The 18,221-nt window shown below is 45.2% G+C and overlaps 1 protein-coding gene across 1 annotated transcript in view; it reads left to right on the top strand.

Moving 5' to 3' along the window:
- The first annotated feature begins 4,776 nt into the window (after positions 1-4,776).
- KSR1 (kinase suppressor of ras 1) overlaps positions 4,777-18,221 on the top strand; it is an 87,511-nt gene continuing 74,066 nt past the window's right edge. The window contains exon 1 of the mRNA XM_006874224.1: positions 4,777-4,794. The gene's annotated coding sequence lies outside the window, so the exon portion shown is untranslated. The remainder of the gene's footprint in view (positions 4,795-18,221) is intronic.

The following is an 18,221-nucleotide window of genomic DNA, read 5'->3' as shown; positions in this document are numbered from 1 at the left end:
AAAAATCAATTTCTTCAAGGTCATGCAACCAGTAAGTGGTAGGATCTAGATTTGAACTCAGATCTGTCCAACTTCTAAGTCTGTGGTGTGTCAGGTGGCCTGGGAGCTGATCTCTACTTTGTTGTTGTTGTTGTTGTTGTTAAGTGCCATCGAGTCAATTACAACCCATAACAACCCTGTATAGGATTTCTGAGGAGCAGCTGGTGAGCTTAAACCATGAACCTTGCAGTTCAAACAGCTTTGCATTCTGGTGCATTAACCTACAGCACTTATTGAGGAGTAAAAGCTGTTCACAGTGACCGGGATATGATAGAAACACACACCATGTACTTAGGATGGGACACAGAATGGATATTCCTACCTAGGGAGGTCCTGGAAATCTTGCTCAGTGTGGCTAGTGGAAGGAGGGCCTTCTTGCCAGAGCCTAACTTTGAGCCAAGGCCCAGGGATAGAGAATTACAGGAAGTATTTGAGGAATAGCAAGTAGGTGAATGTATGCCTGGAAGGCAGGGCGGAGGGAGGTGGGTGGTATGTAGATAAGCCTGGAAAAGGAAATTAGGGCCCAGATTTTAGAATTTGCCTCTGGTCACACTTGGAAGGTTGCATTAGAATGGGTGAGATTTGAGTGCCTCTTTTAAACTGCAGGATAAAAAAAAATGACCTTGTGTCTTCAAATTTGTGAGCTTCATGCTTTGAAGGTGTTTGTAGGGGCTTAGGTTTCAGAATAGGACAACAAATGGCATTTCCTGTGTGGCAATGCCAAGTTGCAAGCTTCAGCAGAGAGTATTGGATTAGCAGTGTTTGCTTGGAATTGTGTGGCGCTGTAGGAAAAGCACTAAACTGGTAATCACAAAGTTGACAGTTCAACTTGTCTGTCCTTGTTTTTAAGTGCTGTTGAGTCAGTTCCAACTCATATCAACCCTGTGTAGGATTTTCAAGGAGCAGCTGGTAGGTTTGAACAACCAACCTTGTGGTTAGCAGTCCAGTGCTTATCTTACAATGCCACACCAGGACTCCTTGCAGTTGATCCCTGGTAACCCTGTGTAGGGTCATTATGAGGCAGAACTGACTTGATGGCATTTAACAACAACAATCACAGCTTGGGATTGTGAGTCTCCACAGAGAACGTTTGATTAACAATGTCTAGTCTGGGTACCTGAAGAGTTGATGGCATAGGAATACCATGGGTTTGCCTGTCTGCCAGGGTTTTCATCAAGCATCAAAACTGCACTCTTTTTTTAAAATTTAAATTTAACGTTTTTATTTTGGATTGAGTGAAAGTTTACAGGGCACATCATCAGCTTCACATTCAACCATTCATATAGCTTGTTTCATTACATTGATTATTATCCCCTCCATATCATCAGTTAACAGTGTTTCTCTCTATCCTCTTTAGCTTTTTTTTTTTTTTTTTGGATAGGGGGGGACTTGCCTTTTTGGAATTTACAGTCTTGGCTTTTAGGGAAGGTTTTTACATTTGTCTGTAGATATCCAGGGCTCATGTATGAGATTACTAACAAGCATTACTGAATAATCAGATGAGGGACAATTTGCTATGTCTACTAGGTAGCTAAAGTCTGATCCTCAGAGCCTATGGTTTGGACGGTCAACAACACTTGGGCCCACAGGGGCTTGGCCTCCTGACTGGGTCTGCACGGTCTGCATCCGAATCCTCCTTATTTATTGCTTGTTTAAGGGACGCTGCCTATCTTAGGTGGTCAGTGCGAATTCCTCAGTCTTACCAGTCATTGAAACTCATTGCAGCATGGCAGTGGCTCTGTCTTAAGTAGCTTAGGTTCCACATGATCCTTACCGGTCTCTGGCCACATGTCCAGCATAAACAGCCGCCATCCAAGGAAGGCAGGGAGGGAGGAGATCGGCTGGGGACCCTATACGCAAGACGTTGCCAGCCCACCTCCTGCTCTAAGGTGACCAAGCAGGATCACTATGCTGAGGTTCAATCAAGTTCTTAGGGGATCTTTTACTCCCTAGCAGGGGTAGCAAATTAGTAGCCACTCAGTGTTCACTTTGAGAATTACTTATATCATAAATTTGAGCATGTAGCTGATGCATATCCACAGACAAGTAAAACTGCACTCTTGAGTGAGATGATTTTGGTTCTTTCTCAACAATTCCTTTCCAGCAATTGTCCCTGCTTGCTGCTGAACCTCCAGGGACCCTGAAGAGAGTAGAACGTATAGGTTTCAGAGCCACCCCGGAGAGACAGTTGCTCCTCAGTAGGCTTTCTAGAATGTGAGTCTGGTAGAATATGAGTCTAAACCAGTCCTAAAAACCGTTTCTGGGGATTCTTTTTTGGGGGAAGGAGGAGGATTTCAGAAAGGTTGATGTGTGAGTATGGGTTTGTTGTTTTTGGGTCTTGCATTTTGCTTCACATCTCTCCAACCACAGAAGTTCTTTATGTGGGGTCTGTGGGCATGTTTGGTAAGGTGGAGGGCCAGAGAAAAAGAGGAAGACTCCCAACGAGATGGATTGGCCAAGTGGCAGCATTGATGGACTCAAGCGTGGCAACAGTAGTGAGATTGGCCCAGGATCAGGCAGTGTTTCGTTCTGCTGTGCATAAGGTTGCTATGGGTTGGTATCGACTCAATGGCACCTAACAACAACAACAATGGATACAATTCAGGCTCCCATGAACTTGAGTTGGGGGTGGGGGTGAGGCAATGGCATCTTTATATTCATTAACCTTAATTGAAATTTAGCATATGGCTCAATTTTGAAAGGACCCCTAGTTGCTCAATGGACTAGACTTTGGGCTGCTAACCTCAAGGTGTTGGTGGTTCAAGCCCACCAGCCACTCTGAGGGAAAAAGATGGAGGCTATCTGCAGCAATAAAGATTCACAGTCTCAGAAGCCCTATGAAGCGGTTCTACTCTGTCCTATAGAGCCCCTAAGGGGAAGAATCAACTCCATGGCACTTGGTTTGGATTCTGTTTTGAATGCAAGCAACAAGGTCTTAGCAAGTCCCTGTGACTTGTTCACTAGTTGGAATTACAGCTATGTTCATGTCATATGATGGTATGGATATTTGAAAATAAGTAGTTTATATTTGTTATGACTTCAAAATTATGATAGCTGTTAGACCCACTGCTTGATCTTACTATTGAATGCTTTAAAAAATACGCTTTTATTGCTCTGTTGTTGCTGTTAAGTGCCGTTGAGTTGGTTCTGACCCATAGCAACCCTGTATAGGGTTTCTGAGGAGCGGCTGGTGAGCTTGAACCTCTGACCTTGTGGTTCAAATGACTTCGCAGTCCAGCACATTAACCCACGGCACCCAAATCAGCCTTGGGATGATGCCCTCCTTTCACACCTTGCAGGCTGTGTGTTCTTCAACTCAGTTCTGGGCATCTGGTGTTTTGAAAAGAGTCTACCAGACTGATTTGAGTTGTATTGTAATTCTAGCCAGGTTTAACTTGTTTTTTTCATTGAGGGTTTAGTGGCAGAATCGTTGCCTTCTGTGGGGTTTTGAGTCAATTCCCAACCAGTGTACTTCATGTGTAGTTACTCCCTGTCCCTCAGTGGAGGCTTGTCTGGTAGTTATGATGCTGAACAGGTTTCAGCAGAGTTTCCAGACTAAGAGAAACATGGAAGAAAGACCTGGCAATCGACTCCCAGCTGTCAGCCAATGAAAACCCTTTGGATTACAACAGTCCATTCTACACGTAATCATGCAGATGGTGCAGGACCCGGTGGCCTTTTGTTCTATTGGGTCTCCTTGAGTCAGGGGCCAACTTGATGACAGATAACAACAAAGCTTTTGAAGCTTTTGACACCCACCCCTGGGAAATGCACAGACCCACAACCCTGAAGTTTGACCCAAAGTCTAGGACCCTTATCAGTACTGCCAAGCACAGTCGTGTGCCAGATGCTTCCTATGAATTTTCTCATTTCATCCTCTCATCCTCCCTCAGAGGAAGGATCTATTAGTCTCCCTGTCTCATAGAGGAGGAAAACGAGGCTTTTCTGGGGTTGGTTAGCAACTTGTTTGGAGCCCCTGGATGGCACAAATGGTTATCACACTCAGCTGCTACCCAAAAGTTTGGAGGCGTGTGTCCATCCAGAGGCACCTTGGAAGAAAGGCCTGAAAACTCAGCCATTGAAAACCCTATGGAGTACATTTCTACTCTTACAAACACGAAGTCACCATGAGCCAGAGTGACTCCATAGCAGCTGGTTAGTGACCAGTCAAAGGTTACAGAGCCAAGGTGTAACTGATTCGAGATTGGTAACATCCTAGGTGGAAGATTCTCCATCAGACCCAAATCCCCATATCTTCCATACTGTCAGCACTCCTGCCCCCTCAAAGCCAGAGTCCTTCTTCTATTTAACCTGGTGTTCTGCTCTGACCCGTCTTGCACATTGACACAGTGATGGTCATGGGTGTGAGGGTGGAGAAGGGGTTGGTGGGTAGCTGTCCAGACTCTCTGCTGACTTGCTCTGCTGACCATTCTCCCTCCCTCCTCCCTGTTTCCTGCTTCACATTCTTCGAACTACAGCAGAGGGGAATCCGACAGGGTCCTCCCTCATCATCACACAGCTCTGGGTGGGTTGAGCTTCCGTGTAGCGGTCTCAGCGCTGCCATACGTAAGGGCCATGACTGAATCGGCCTTTTCCTTCCTGGACTTCCCACAGGCGAAGCTGGTCCGCTACATTTGCAAGCAACGGCAGTGCAAGCTGAGTGTGCCCCCTGGCAAGAGGACCTCAGAGCTCAACAGCTACCCCCGCTTCAGTGACTGGCTGTACATCTTCAATGTGAGGCCGGAGCTGGTGCAGGTATGGGGCCTGGGACTCAGGCCAGGGTGGGGGCATGAGGGGTCAATGAATGGAGGCAAAGGGATGACACACAAATCTGAAGGCTAATTTCACCCTGGTTAAGACTCAGGTCAGTCAGGAGGTACAACGCTGTGTGTGATAGGATAATATCCATGCGCCTAAAGGGAAGACCAGTTAATACCACTATTATTCACATTTACGCACCAACCACTAAAGCCAGTGAGGATGAAATAGAAGAATTCTACCAACTTCTTCAATTAGAAATTGTTCAAACATGCAACCAAGATGTATAGATCATTACTATTGATTGGAATACAAATGTTGGGAGCAAAGAGGAAGGATCAGTAGTTGGAAAATATAGTCTTGGTGATAGAAATGATGCTGCAGAATGCATGATAGAATTCTGCAAAATCAATGATTTGTTCATTTCAAATACCTTCTTTAGATAGCATAAGAGACGTTTATACACATGGACCTCACCAGATTGAATACATAAACTTCAAATTGACTACATCTGCAGAAAGAGATGATGGAAAAGCTCCATATCATCAGCCAAAACAAGGCCAAAGGCAGGTTGTGGAACTGACTATCAATTGCTCATATGCAAATTCAAACTGAAGCTGAAGAATATGAAAACAAGTCCACGAGAGCCAAAATATGACCCTGAATATGTCCCACCTGAATTTAGAGATCATCTGAAGAACAGATTTGATACATTAAACACTAAAGACCGAAGACTAGAAGAGTTGTCGGATGACATTAAGAACATCATACATGAAGAAAGTAAAAAGTCATTAAGAAGACAAGAAAGAAGGAACAGATCAAAATGGATGTCAGAAAAGACACTAAAACTTGCTCTCCAGCATAGAGGTGCTAAAGCAAATGGAAAAAACGAGGAGGTCCAAGGGCTGAGCAGAAAATTTCAAAGGTCAGCTTGAGAAGACAAAGTCAAATATTACAATAAAATGTGCAAAGATCTGGGGTCAGAAAACCAAAAAGGAAGAACACACTCAGCATTTCTCAAGCTGTGGGAACTGAGGAAAAACTTCAAGCTTCGACTTTCGTTATTGAAGGATTCTCTGGGCAAATTATTGAATGGTGCAGAAAGCATCAAGAGAAGATGGAAGGAATGCACAAGGTCACTGTACCCAAAGGAAATGGTTGATGTTCATCTGTTCCAAGAAGTAGCATGTGATTAAGAGCCAGTGATACAGAAGGAAGAAGTCCAAGGTGCACTGAAGGAATTGACAAAGAACAAGGCACCAGGAATTGATGGAATAAAAATTGAAATCTTTCAAGAAAGTGAGGTGGCACTGGAAACACTCACTCATCTCTGCCAAGAAATTTGGAAGACAACTATCTGGCCAACTGATTGGAAGAGATCTGTATTTGTGCCCATCCCAAAGAGAGGTGACCCAACGGAATGCAGAAATCGTTGGACAATAGCTTTGATATCCCATGTGAGTAAAGTTTTAGTAAAGGCAATACAGAAATGGCTGTAAGCATACATTGACAGAGACCATCCAGAGGTTCAAGCTGGATTCAAAAGAAGATGTGGAACGAGGGATGTCATTGCTGATGTCCAATGGATCTTGGCTGAAATCAGAGAACACCAGAAAGATGTTTACCTGTGTTTTATTGACTACGCAAAGGCTTTCAATTGTATTGATCGTGACAAGCTATGGACAACATTGTGAGGTATGAGTATTCCTGAATACTTAATTGTGCTTATGAGGAATCTGTACATGGACCAAGAGGCAGTTGTTCAAACAGAACATGGGAACACTGAATGGTTTAAAATTAAGAAAGGTGTGCGACAAGGTTGTATTCTTTCACCATACTTATTCAACCTGTATGCTGTGCAAATAACCTGAGAAGCTGGGTTATATGAAGTAAAATGTGGCATCAGGATTGGAGGAAGACTCATTAACAACCTGAGATAGGCAGATGATACAACCTTGCTTGCAGAAAGTGAAGAAGACTTAAAATATTTACAGACGAAGATCAAAGAGCACAGCTTTCGGTATGGATTGCATCTGAATGTCAAGAAAACAAAAATCCTCACCACTGAACCAATAAATAACATTCTTATCAACGGACAAAAGATTAACGTTGTCAAGCACTTCATTCTTCTTTAATCATCTGTCATCACTCATGGAAACAGCAGTCAAGAAATCAAACAATGTATTGCATTGGGCAAATCTGCTGCACAAGACCTTTTTAAAGTGTTGAAGAGCAAAGATGTCAGCTTGAGGACTAAGGTGCCCTGACCCAAGCCATGGTATTTTCAATAACCTCATATGCATGCGAAAGCTGGACAGTGATTAGGGAAGACCATAGAAGAATTGATGCTTTTAAGTTATGGTGTTGGAGGAGAATATTGAAAGTGCCATGGGTTGCCAAAAGAACCCACAGATCTGTGTTGGAAGAAGTGCAGCCAGAGTGCTCCTTGGAGGCCAAGATGGCCAAACTTCGTCTCTCATACTTCAGATATATTGTCAGGAGGGACCAGTCACTGGAGAAAGATATCATGTTTGGTAAGGGTGGAGGGTCAGAGAAAAAAAGGAAGACTCCCAGCGAGATGGATTGGCAAAGTGGCAGCATCAATGGGCTCAAGCATGGCAACAATTATGAGTTTGGCCCAGGATCCAGCAGAGTGTTGTTCTGTTGTACATAGGGTCACTATGAATCAGTACCAACTTAATGGCACCTAACAACAACAACAACAAAAACTAAGGTTGTCTTGCCCTGGAATGCACGCTCCTTGAGGCTGACCTACCTGATCCAGTTCGTTTGCCTTAACATTGCCACTGAGTATTGGGCCTGCTTTGTTGTTAGGTGCCATAAAGTCTGTTTCAACTCATAGCGACCCTATATGGGGTTTCTGAGGAGCAGCTGGTGGGTTGAACTGCTGACCTTGTGCTTAGCAGTCCAGTGCTTATCACACCAGAGGGTCTGATACAGCAGCTGCTTAACTGAGAGAAGTATAGGCTGCAACAAGTACAAACCTATTGCTGTGAGTTGATTCGAACTCATAATTACACTAGAGAACAGAGTAAACTGGCCCCATCAAGTTTCCAAGCCTGTAATCTTTAGGGAAGCAGACTGCCTCATCTTTCCCCCATAGAGTGGCTGGTAGGTTAGAACCACTGACGTTTCAGTTTGCAGCCTGGTGCTTAACTACTGTACTACCAGGGCTCTTAAGGTACACAGATAAACTTTATTCATTTATTGAATGAGTGAATATAGTCATGAAATGATAGATGTCCCCAGGAGCCAATAAGGGTTTAGCCCTGAGTGGGTGGTAACCCAGTTCACTCCAAGCTCTGGTCTTCAGTTTATGTCCTATAAGAGCCACCATTACTGGAGATGCCTGCTGCCCTTCAGCTCACCTCAGCAAAGAGCCTGGGAGTGTTAGTGTCCAGGGGAGAGCACCTTCTCCAGGAAGGTGGGGCAGGCAAAGTGCCCGAGAACGCTCCCCTTGTGACCACACTAATACCCCCATTGCTCCCGGAGGGGTGGAGCATGCTTCTGGGAGCCTGACCTGCCCAGCACTAGGTCCTTGGTGCAGTTAATGGGCTGCAGCGGTGACCGCAGTGGGGTCCAGCCCCTGCTTGGTGCCTCGTGCTGCTCGCTTTACGTCAGAGCTGACACATATAGTGCACTTCTGGCTTCAGTGTCCCAACATTCCCATAAAGCAGATACTGTTTTCTCCATTTCATAGTTGAGGAAGCTAGAGTTTGGAGAGAGGCAGGAATCCCTCACCCCCAGGGTTCCAGAGCCTATGGGGTGCCCTGAATATTGGAGTCCTAACTCTCAGTCACTTCCCTTTGCTCTTGGTGATGCCCAGGTTCTCAGCGAACAGGTCAAAAGCCTCAGTTTCTCTCTCTTGAAGGGGAACTAGCCCGTGCACCACTTGTTCCCCGAGGCGGGAAGTGCTGAGCTAAAGTACTAGAGGCACAATGGTACTCACTGGAGTGGAGAAGGGATAATTAGGCAATTCCCCAGCATTCTCAGCTGATGTAATTCCCTGGGGAGTGCCAGACCCAACAGGCTGAGGGAGGCTCCACGCAAGGAGGCATAGTTCAAGAGGAAGCCCAGGATCCTGGGCTGGGCACAGGCAGTTTTCTGAATCATGAGAGGCAGTAGGAGTCAGCCTAGGGCTTGAAAGAACAAGGGCGACTATCCACCTCTTTGGTGCTAAAGAAGGCACTGGCATTCCTTACCTGCAAGGTGAGCCGGAAATAAACCTGGGGGAAGGTGGTGGGCATGAGGAGGGTGGGCCAGTCTGAGTCTGTATGAGGGCACCAGGCTGCTTTCTGGGTGGGTTTTAAGAAACTTGAAGAATATTGAATATTTAGCTTCCCCAAACAAAGTCTCTAGGCCTCATTTCTCAAGACTTCTCCTAGTTAGGACCAGAGTCATCTGAAGGTGGTTTCCATTAGTAAACCTAGCTCCAACCTCATCTGACTGGGGAGGGTGGCTGCTTTCATTCTGCTCTGATTTTTGGAGTTTTTCCTTGTACATGTGTGGGAGCACAGCAGTGGGGAATAGGGGGCCAGGGGGGTTTCCCGGACCACCGTTCTTCAAGTGTTGGGGGCTTCTGGGGGGTTGAATTTATTCTATTTCTTAGCTATGATGGTGTTCTGATGCTGCCTTGGACACCCGCCTCTACTCATCCCCTTGTTGGAATTGGTTCAAGAAGGTTCTGTTCATCAATCCACTAAGCTACTACCGTCAAGTCAATTCCGACTCAGTGACCCTATAGGACAGAGTAAAACTCCCAGACCCACCGAGACTGTAGATCTTTATGGGAGCAGACAGGCTCATCTTTCTCCTGTGGAGCAATGTTGTTGTTGTTGTTATGTGCCATCGAGTCGGTTCCGACCCATAGTGACCCTGTATAGGGTTTCCGAGGGTGTACATCTTTACGGGAGTACAAAGCCTCATCTTTCTCCCGCGGAGCAGCTGGTAGTTTCGAACTGCTGACCTTAAGGTTCACAGCCCGATTCGTAACCACTACGCTACCAGAGCTCTGGAGCAATGGGTGGGCTTAAACTGCCCATCTTGTGATTAACAGTCCAAATGCTTAGTCCACAGTGCCACCAGGCCTTCTTATGCCCATCCAAGATAGGTACAAATTTCAGAAGAGCCTAAAGTTCCAAACACTGTAAAAACATGTGCCTTTCCAACGCCTATATCAGAGATAGAATCCTTTGACCTCTGAATACCATTTATAATCATTTTCCACCTGAAATAACTTTTTCATTTTGAAATGATTTTAGATTAGATTTACAGAAAAGTTGCAGACAGAGTACACAGAGGTCCGATGTATACCTTCCACCTAGTTTCTTCTACTGTCAGAACTTCTGACGTTCCAATGGGATATTTGTCAAAACTAAGAAATCAACATTGGTACCTTACTTTTGAACTAGACTTGCGGCTGTTTGGTGTCCTTGGTCCATTAGCATCCTTCTCTTTCACTCTGAGTACCGCAGTACAGTTAGCTGTTATGTTTCCCCTGTCTTACCTGGCTTGTGACAGTTTCGCAGTCTTTTCTTTGTTTGTTTGTTTTATGGTCTTGATAGTCTTGAGGCTGGATGTCTTGTAGAATGACCCCCAGTCTGGGTTTCTCTATGCTGTCTCTGTCACTTGGTAAAAATAGTGTTTGCCAGATTTCTCATTGCCGGTTCCTATTGTTCCCTGACTCTGTTATGTTCTTTGGAGGCCAACCCCTAAATCTAGCCTACCTCTAGAATTTAGGAGGATGGGATTAAGTTTTGCTTAATAGAGGGATTATTTATACTGATGATTTGGAGTTCTTTTGTAAGGAAACATCTCTTCACCCCTATGTCATTTATTTGGTCATTTATTTATATCAATAAGGATTCATGTTTATTTACTTTATACTTTGGGTTATAATCCAATCAACAGATAACATTATTTACTTGTTGGTCAAATTGTTCTAGCTTTGAGCATTGCAAGTTCTTTCAGGTTGCCTCCATCTTTCTGTTTTTGTTTTTGTTTTTGGCTTGTTTGTTTTAAGCATTTCCTTATTTCCAGGTAAGATTCTCCAGCCTACCTGGTATTTTCTCTGCCCCAGTCTTAGAACCAGCTATTTTTCTAAGGAGCCCTAGGGACCATTACTTTTTTAAAAGTTAGTTGTTGTTTTCTTAAGAAAATATGTGTTCATTGTAAAACAAAACAAAAAGAAATGCCACAGAAAGAGATAAAGGGAAACTAGCTCAGCCTCCCCTGAATGAGTACCTGTTTCTGCCCACCCTTCTGGCCCTTACGTGGGCATCACATGACTGTGTGTTGTCTCTTTTTATCTGCATGGAATTGAGCTAGATGTTCAGCTCTGCAGCCCTCTGCTTCCTAGTCATGATGTATATTTCCTATGATTTCAGACATTGCTATCAAAACATCTTTGTTACAGCCGTGTATTCTGTAGGAAAGAAATCTTGGAAGTGAAACTTTTTGGATGAATTTTGATGAATGTTACTAAATTGCCCTTAAAGATGCAGAAAGACTATCAAAGCAGGTTTTGCTTAACGTTCAGAAGCAGCCATTACAGAAAGAGAGACTCATTCTGTATGTTCATGGACTTGGTTAAGTGCAGGGCCTTGCCAGAGAGAGAGAGGAGAGACAGGACCCGGTGGGGTGTTGAATTGTCACTGTGGAGCAGGGCCCTCAATCCAGCTTGTCCTGTCCTGCCTCAGGAAACCTCCCCAGAAGCCCAGGTTTTATGAGATGGTGCAATCTCTGCTGTGTCCAGACAGGCAGGTCCCACTTCCTGGACAGAATGCAAATGAGTTTCTTCCTGACCTGCCCCAGTACCTTAGTCCACCACATGCTTAGGAAACTAGAGAACCTTGGAAAGACCAACAAGATGGCTCAGACAGCTCAGCTCACACTGATTGGGAAAAGTTTGAAACAAAGTAATCACCAACAAAAGGGCAAAACATGTGGCATGAAGCAGGCGGTAAAAAGGACACTTCATATGAGTTGTTGTTAAGTACCTGTCAACATCCTCAGAAGATTGCCCCAACTTTGCCTATCTTCTGGAAGCTTCAAGAAGGAGCTCAAACCCATCAGGATCTCCAGAATCCTAGCCCACAAAGTAGCAGAGGGTCCTTGGGGGGGTTGCTGTGGGGTAGCTGTTCTTGCTTGGAGGATCTTTCTAAAACTAGCCTAGTCTCTTTCTGACCTTGAAGTTTGGCCTGCAGAGAAAGTAGTTCTCTCTATGTGTATGTTTGATATTTGGACCAGAATATACCAGCAGAATCAGGAGGGAATCCTGGGGAGGCTATAAGTCATGGTGGCTGCCCTTCTATTTCCAAGTAAGAATTATACACACATACTCTCCTGGCTGGAACTTGTAGTGTAGTCTTTCTGAAAGCCAGTCTTACTGTGGTGGGCGTTGGAAGGTGTGCCACAAGTACCTGCTGCCTCCCAGAATTTCTGTCTACTGGAAGCAAGGTGGACCTGTGGCAGTGGTCGACCAGGTGTTCCTAGGATGTTATATGTACCTAAAGTGGGCTTCTCTGCCTTTTATACTCTTAGAGATCTTGGGCAAGTTATTTCATCTCTCTGGGTCTCAGTTTACCAATATCAGAAACAATGAATTAGATTGTTTTGTTAAGCCCTTTTCTTCCACAGGGGGCTTGTTATTCTGAAGAGCCAGAGAAGAGAGGTCATGTTAGGTGAAAGGATTCCCAGAGGCCATATGGAACATGCCTCTTACTTTTCCCCCAAACACTCCAAACAGTGGCTTTGCCTAGAATCTCAGTGGTGTCTCCTCCCTTACAATACTTGTGCTCTCCCTCCAGAAGGGATTTCATCATACGGTGGTTTCCCACAGGGCTTCTAGATAGAGGGCTCAGTATATAACTCAACCTGGAGCAAGGAATTCTGCCCCAAAGATTCAGTGATGGCGCTCTCACACCTGTAAGTTCACAGTGTTGGGCAATGTGGCCTTGTGTGTTCTCACCTATTTCCTAGCCCAGACAAGGAGTGATTAGGAGGCAAACAGATAGACCATCATAGCCATGAGAAGTGTGCTTTAAAATCTTTTTCAGTACCAGAGTTGTGAAGCAGGAATGCAGAGACCCTCCTTCCTTCCACTTCTTGGCAGTGCCCGCCATTGTTAACACATAGGTTATTGGTGTTGTTAAGTCAGTTCCAACCCATAGTGACCTTGTGTAGGGTTTCCGAGGAACGGCTGGTGAGCTTGAACTGCTTACCGTGTAGTTCAAACCGACTTTGCAGTCCAGCACATTAACCCACAGCGCCACGCTAGGACTCCAACATAGTAGTTAGACACCTTTTTACTTATCACTCTGCGACAGCCAGGTGCGTCATTCCCAGTTCCAGTCGTTTAAGTTGGCATACCAATTTGTCGCTGCCCCCCATCTTTTTTCTGTTTGTTTTCTAGAATGGTACTATAAAATGTGCCTCATTCTGCAGGTTTTTCATCTTAATCTCATCTCCACACAAGTCCACCTCATTCTCCTTCAACAATAGAGTAGTAATATGAATCACTGTTTGTGGGGCGCTGCCTGCTCACGTAGATGTTCAGCATGATGGTCATGCCCAGTAAGAGCCTACACTGAGGAAGTCGTGTGCCCACTATTGCTGTGCCTGATACATGAAGCACCCTCAGCAAATATGAGCGAGGGACACTGAGGGGTGAATGCTGGGAAACCAGACTTAAAGTGGGTCTCATTTTCAGTATCTGTTTGTCTGTCTGGTTTTTTATTTGTTTTTCTGGGAAGGGATCCAAATCCCAGACGTCTAGCAGGTGCTCTTTGCCAAGTTGTCAATGTTGAAGGGTGCCAGCATCAATGCAGCCAATACCCCAAGATGGTTCTCTCTGGCGCTGTTCCTTGAGGTGTCTAAGGATGCCCTTCATGTGGTGGGATTTGCCCTTCAACCTTTTTGTGTTTTCTGTTGGTCTTGACTCTTCTTGGCTTTGTGACTGGGCCCTGATTTTTCCTTCAGGGAGAAACATATTTTTATCATTCATGTGTGTGGTTATACATGTGTGTTCAGTCCCCTTCTTCCTCTTCATTTTGCCTCCCTGGGGTCAGCCCCTGTTGGGTTAACTAAATATTATTTCAGTTTGTTCTATAAATTGGGTGATATTTATGGTCATAAAACTTTAAGGGTACTGTGTCTTTCTGCTGGGTAAAACCATATGTCTTTTTAAATAAAAGAAAATGCATTCAAATTTCTGTTCCCCAGTCACACGAAGCACATTTCAAGTGCTCAGTACCACATGCGTCTTGTTACTGTTGTGGATGCTGTCAAGTCACCCCGACTCCAGCAACCCATGTGGTACAGTGTACAAGGGGCACCAGAAGGGTTTCCTGGCTGGAGTCTTTACAGAAGAGAGGGTAGACATGGCGATGGCTGCCCTTCCAGGTGTCAGGTTTGAGTGAGTGGCTCTGTACTTTTTTCTCTCTGCCCCTGTATGCGCCAGATCTTGTCTCCAAGCCCCCAGGCACTCCTGATATATGATAGCAGATTCCTCCATCCTTCTCTTATATGTGGATGTTGGAAACAGACAACTGACCATCAGACTCTCATCTGGAGCAGCGCTGTCCAAAAGAATCTGCAACGATAGACTGTTCCATATTGTTCTATCCAGTGTGGTGGCTGCCATGGGTCCTGCTCTGGTGCTGAAGGATAAGTACTAGATTGCTAACCACAAGGTCAGCAGTTCAAACCCACCAGCTGCGTCTCTGAAACCCTATACAGGGTGCCTATGGGTCAGAACTGAATTGATGGCATTTAAGCACAACAGCATCAAGTGGTTTGCAGTCGACTGTTAATTGAAATATTGGTGCTTTGAACCCACGCAGAGGCTCAGGCAGAAAAGGCCTGGAGACCTGCTTCCATAAAGATTGTAACCAAGGAAACCATATGGACCAGTCGACGCTAACTCATGAGTTCTCATGACTTGGAGGCCAACTCAGCAGCAGCTACAATGATAGGCCACATGTGCCTAGTGCACTGAGGAATTGAAATAGAAATTTATTTTAATTCTTAATTTAAATAGACATATGACTGAAGCTGTATTGAACAATGTATGCCTAGACCTTGTTCTGGACAGGACCCATCCTGAGTCACTGTCCCGGCTCCAGAAGCTCACAGGCTGGGGTGGAGACGGGGAGCTAGAGCTGGACACCAGGAAGTCAGCTAGGAGTGTGTGTTACTCACGGACAAACCCACCTTGGGGAGGTGAAGGCGAGACCAATACAGGAAAGGCTTCCAAGAGCTGAGAGTTAATCCTGGCAAGAAGGGGAAAGGCACATGCAGAGACCCTGAGGTATGAGGAAGCCAGTGAGGCCCTTCCAGGTGGAGTCTTGGTACGGCACTGCAGGCATCTGACCATAAGGTCAGTTTTCATTGCAAGCCAGTGATTCAAACCCACCAGCTGCTTCTCGCAAACCCTGTACAGGCTCGCTATGAATTGGAACCGACTCGACAACACTTAACAACAATAACAACAACAATCCTTATAGGAAGTGTTTTAAAAGTGCCCAGTATTGCAGGTGGGCAGAGAACAGTGGCTCTGTAGGATAAACACTGGACTGTGAACCACAATGTCAGCGGTTTGAGCCTGCCAGCTGCTCTGTGGGAGAAAGATGGAGGTTTTCTGCTCCAGCAAAAATTTACAGCCTCAGTAACCATGGCAGTGAAATGATATACAATAGAATGAATGTAAAACTAATGTTCTCCCATGTAAACTATCATATAATTCACAATAATACATAAAAAAAAAAAAAAATTTACAACCTCAGAAATCCTATACAACAGGGGTGGGGAACCTTTTTCTACCAAAATTTATAACATCATTTGCAGGCCATACAAAATTTTCAACTTAAACATTAGCCTTGGTCAAACATTTACTTTCCTCACCCCTAATGTGATGGCTGGAACTGCGGTTGCCTTGGTAGGTCCAGACCAAATGATTTTGCGGGCCTTATATGGCCTTCAAAGGAGCTCTGGTAGCGTAGTGGTTATGAATCCGGCTGCGAACCTCAGGGTCAGCAGTTCGAAACTACCAGCTATTCCGTGGGAGAAAGATGAGACTTTCTGTTCCTGTAAAGATTTACAGCCTCGGAAACCCTGTACAGGGTCGCTATGAGTCAGAACTGACTCCACGGCACATCACCACAACATACGGCCTTCAAGAAGCTCTAGTAGTGTAGGTGTTAGGAGTTGGGATGCTAACTCAAGGTCAGCAGTTTGAAACTACCAACCATTCCATGGAAGAAAGATGAGTCTTTCTACTCCTGTAAACATTTACAGCCTTGGAAACCCTGTGCAGTGTCACCATGAGTGGGAACCGAGTCTAGGACACACCTCCACCACCATACGGTCCTCAGACTGGATATTCCCCACCCCTGCTATACAGAGTCGCTGATTCAGAACCGACTCGATAGCGCTTAGCAACAACAACAATCCCAGAGAAACTGGTTAAGAAGCAGAGTCTGCTCATGGGACTCTTCATGTGTTAGCGTATTGGTTGGGGTTTTTTATCTGGAGGACAGTGTGCGGCTAACTGAAGTAAGTGTGTGTGAGAGAGAGAAAGAATATGAAACAGATTTGTTCTTCAGGAAAATAAAACAACTGTTAACAGGAAGCCTAGATTTATCTGAGGATAGGACGAGAGGTGAGACAGTGGTGTGGGAACGGGAGTGTTACATGGAGGCAGGGGCTAGAGGGGTTAGGGGTTCGGGACCAAGCATAATGACGAATTCAGTGGCAAAACTTCTCCCTACCCCCACCTCGAGTCACACTATAGCTATTTCCAGCCACCCCGGGTTCCACAGGTTAAAAAAAAAAATTTTTTTTTTTAAATTGCAGCTTCATTTTTTGGCTGCAGCTGGGGAAGTGATTTCAGAGCCCTCTGGCATGCAGCCTTTTTTTTTTTTTTAATTCAGCAATTTCCTTATTGAAAATTGTTAAAGGAAGTGGCCAGCACTGGCCTGGCTCAGTTTTTTTCTGGGGGAACCGGGAGCTGCATCGGCTGGGATTCCAGGGCTGAAACCACAGGGTCTCCTGAATAAGCTTTTGCTGGGGGTGTTGTTTGAACTGAAGATGCAGGAGAGTTTGGTAAGGAGCTTTTTTGCTGTGGCCCTGACTGAGCACGTTTTTCTTGCCCCTCTCCTCCATCCTTGCATGCCTATGTTGAAAATGAGGCTTTCTTTTGGGAATGGGGAAAACAGCTGACTGACTCCTGCCACCATTTTGGTTTCCAGAAATTTCAGAACCTGTTGATTGGTGGTAAATGTAGCTCTGTGTGAGCCTCAGGAAGCTAAACTGTCTAAGGTAGAGGGATCTGTAAGATCGGATCCAGAAAAATAAACTAGGATCTGGCTCTTCTGGCACAGTTTTAATTGGCATGAACCCCGTTGCCCTCCCTCTAGCCTCTCCTCCCATCCCTCTTCCCGTCTGCCCTCCACCCTCTCTCTCTGGGAGATGGAGTCCTGGCTGTTCGGACAGCCTTTCTTTTTGGCTGCTGGAACCTCCTTGGGATGCAGCACACTCCCTCACTAAGAGAGCCTGGGAGCAGGATCCCCACACCAGCCTAGTGAACTTGAACTGGTGAAAAGGAGACTGGAGCAGTGGCCTGTCTGGGTAACTCACACAGTTAGGAGAAGGGCTGAAGTTGGAATAGGGAAAGAAGGGGGCAATCTACAAGGTTGGAATTTTCTATATATCATCCTGTTCAATTCTTATACCTGTGGGGAGGCACTATGGTCCTCATTTTATATCTCAGAGAAGCTGAATGACTTGTCAATGTCACACAGCAAGCTGATGATAGAGCTAAGATTCAAACTCAAGTTCTTATGACTCCAAACCAGACGTTCTCCAGTAGGAGTTGGTCATCTGACATCTGGAGCTACTATATGTAGTTGTATTTGTGTAGCTGAATTGACCTTCTCACTTTCTCTCTTCTTTTCCTTTCTCCCTTCCATCATTTTTTCTTTTCCTTGCTCCCCTCCTCCACATCCATTCCATTCTACATCTGTGGTGGTTCAAACCCACCCAGAGGCCACAGCCTTGAAAACCCTGTGAAGCAGGACTGTTCTCACACAGGGAGTTACTGTAAGTCGGAATTGACTTGATGGCAACTAATAACAGTTGATCACTTGCCTTGTGTTAGGTACTTAGATTGATGATAATCACAGCGGATTAAATGAACAAAATACAGCCCTGCCCCAGGGGGCTTATGGTGTGATGGAAGTAACCATCATGCAAAGTGGACTGAGAGTTCCAAGGGAAGAAAGGATAAAATGCGGCCAGATAAAGAGCTGAGAGCCTACTCTGTTTTTGCTTACCCACTCATCTATCCACCCATCCATCCATCCATCCACCCACCCATCCGTCCATCTATCCACCCATCCGTCCAT

This window comes from Chrysochloris asiatica, unplaced genomic scaffold (assembly GCF_000296735.1).
Source record: "Chrysochloris asiatica unplaced genomic scaffold, ChrAsi1.0 scaffold00266, whole genome shotgun sequence".
Classification (NCBI taxonomy): domain Eukaryota; kingdom Metazoa; phylum Chordata; class Mammalia; order Afrosoricida; family Chrysochloridae; genus Chrysochloris; species Chrysochloris asiatica.
Note: the sequence above shows the minus strand (reverse complement) of the source record. Positions and strands in the feature narration are given on the sequence as shown.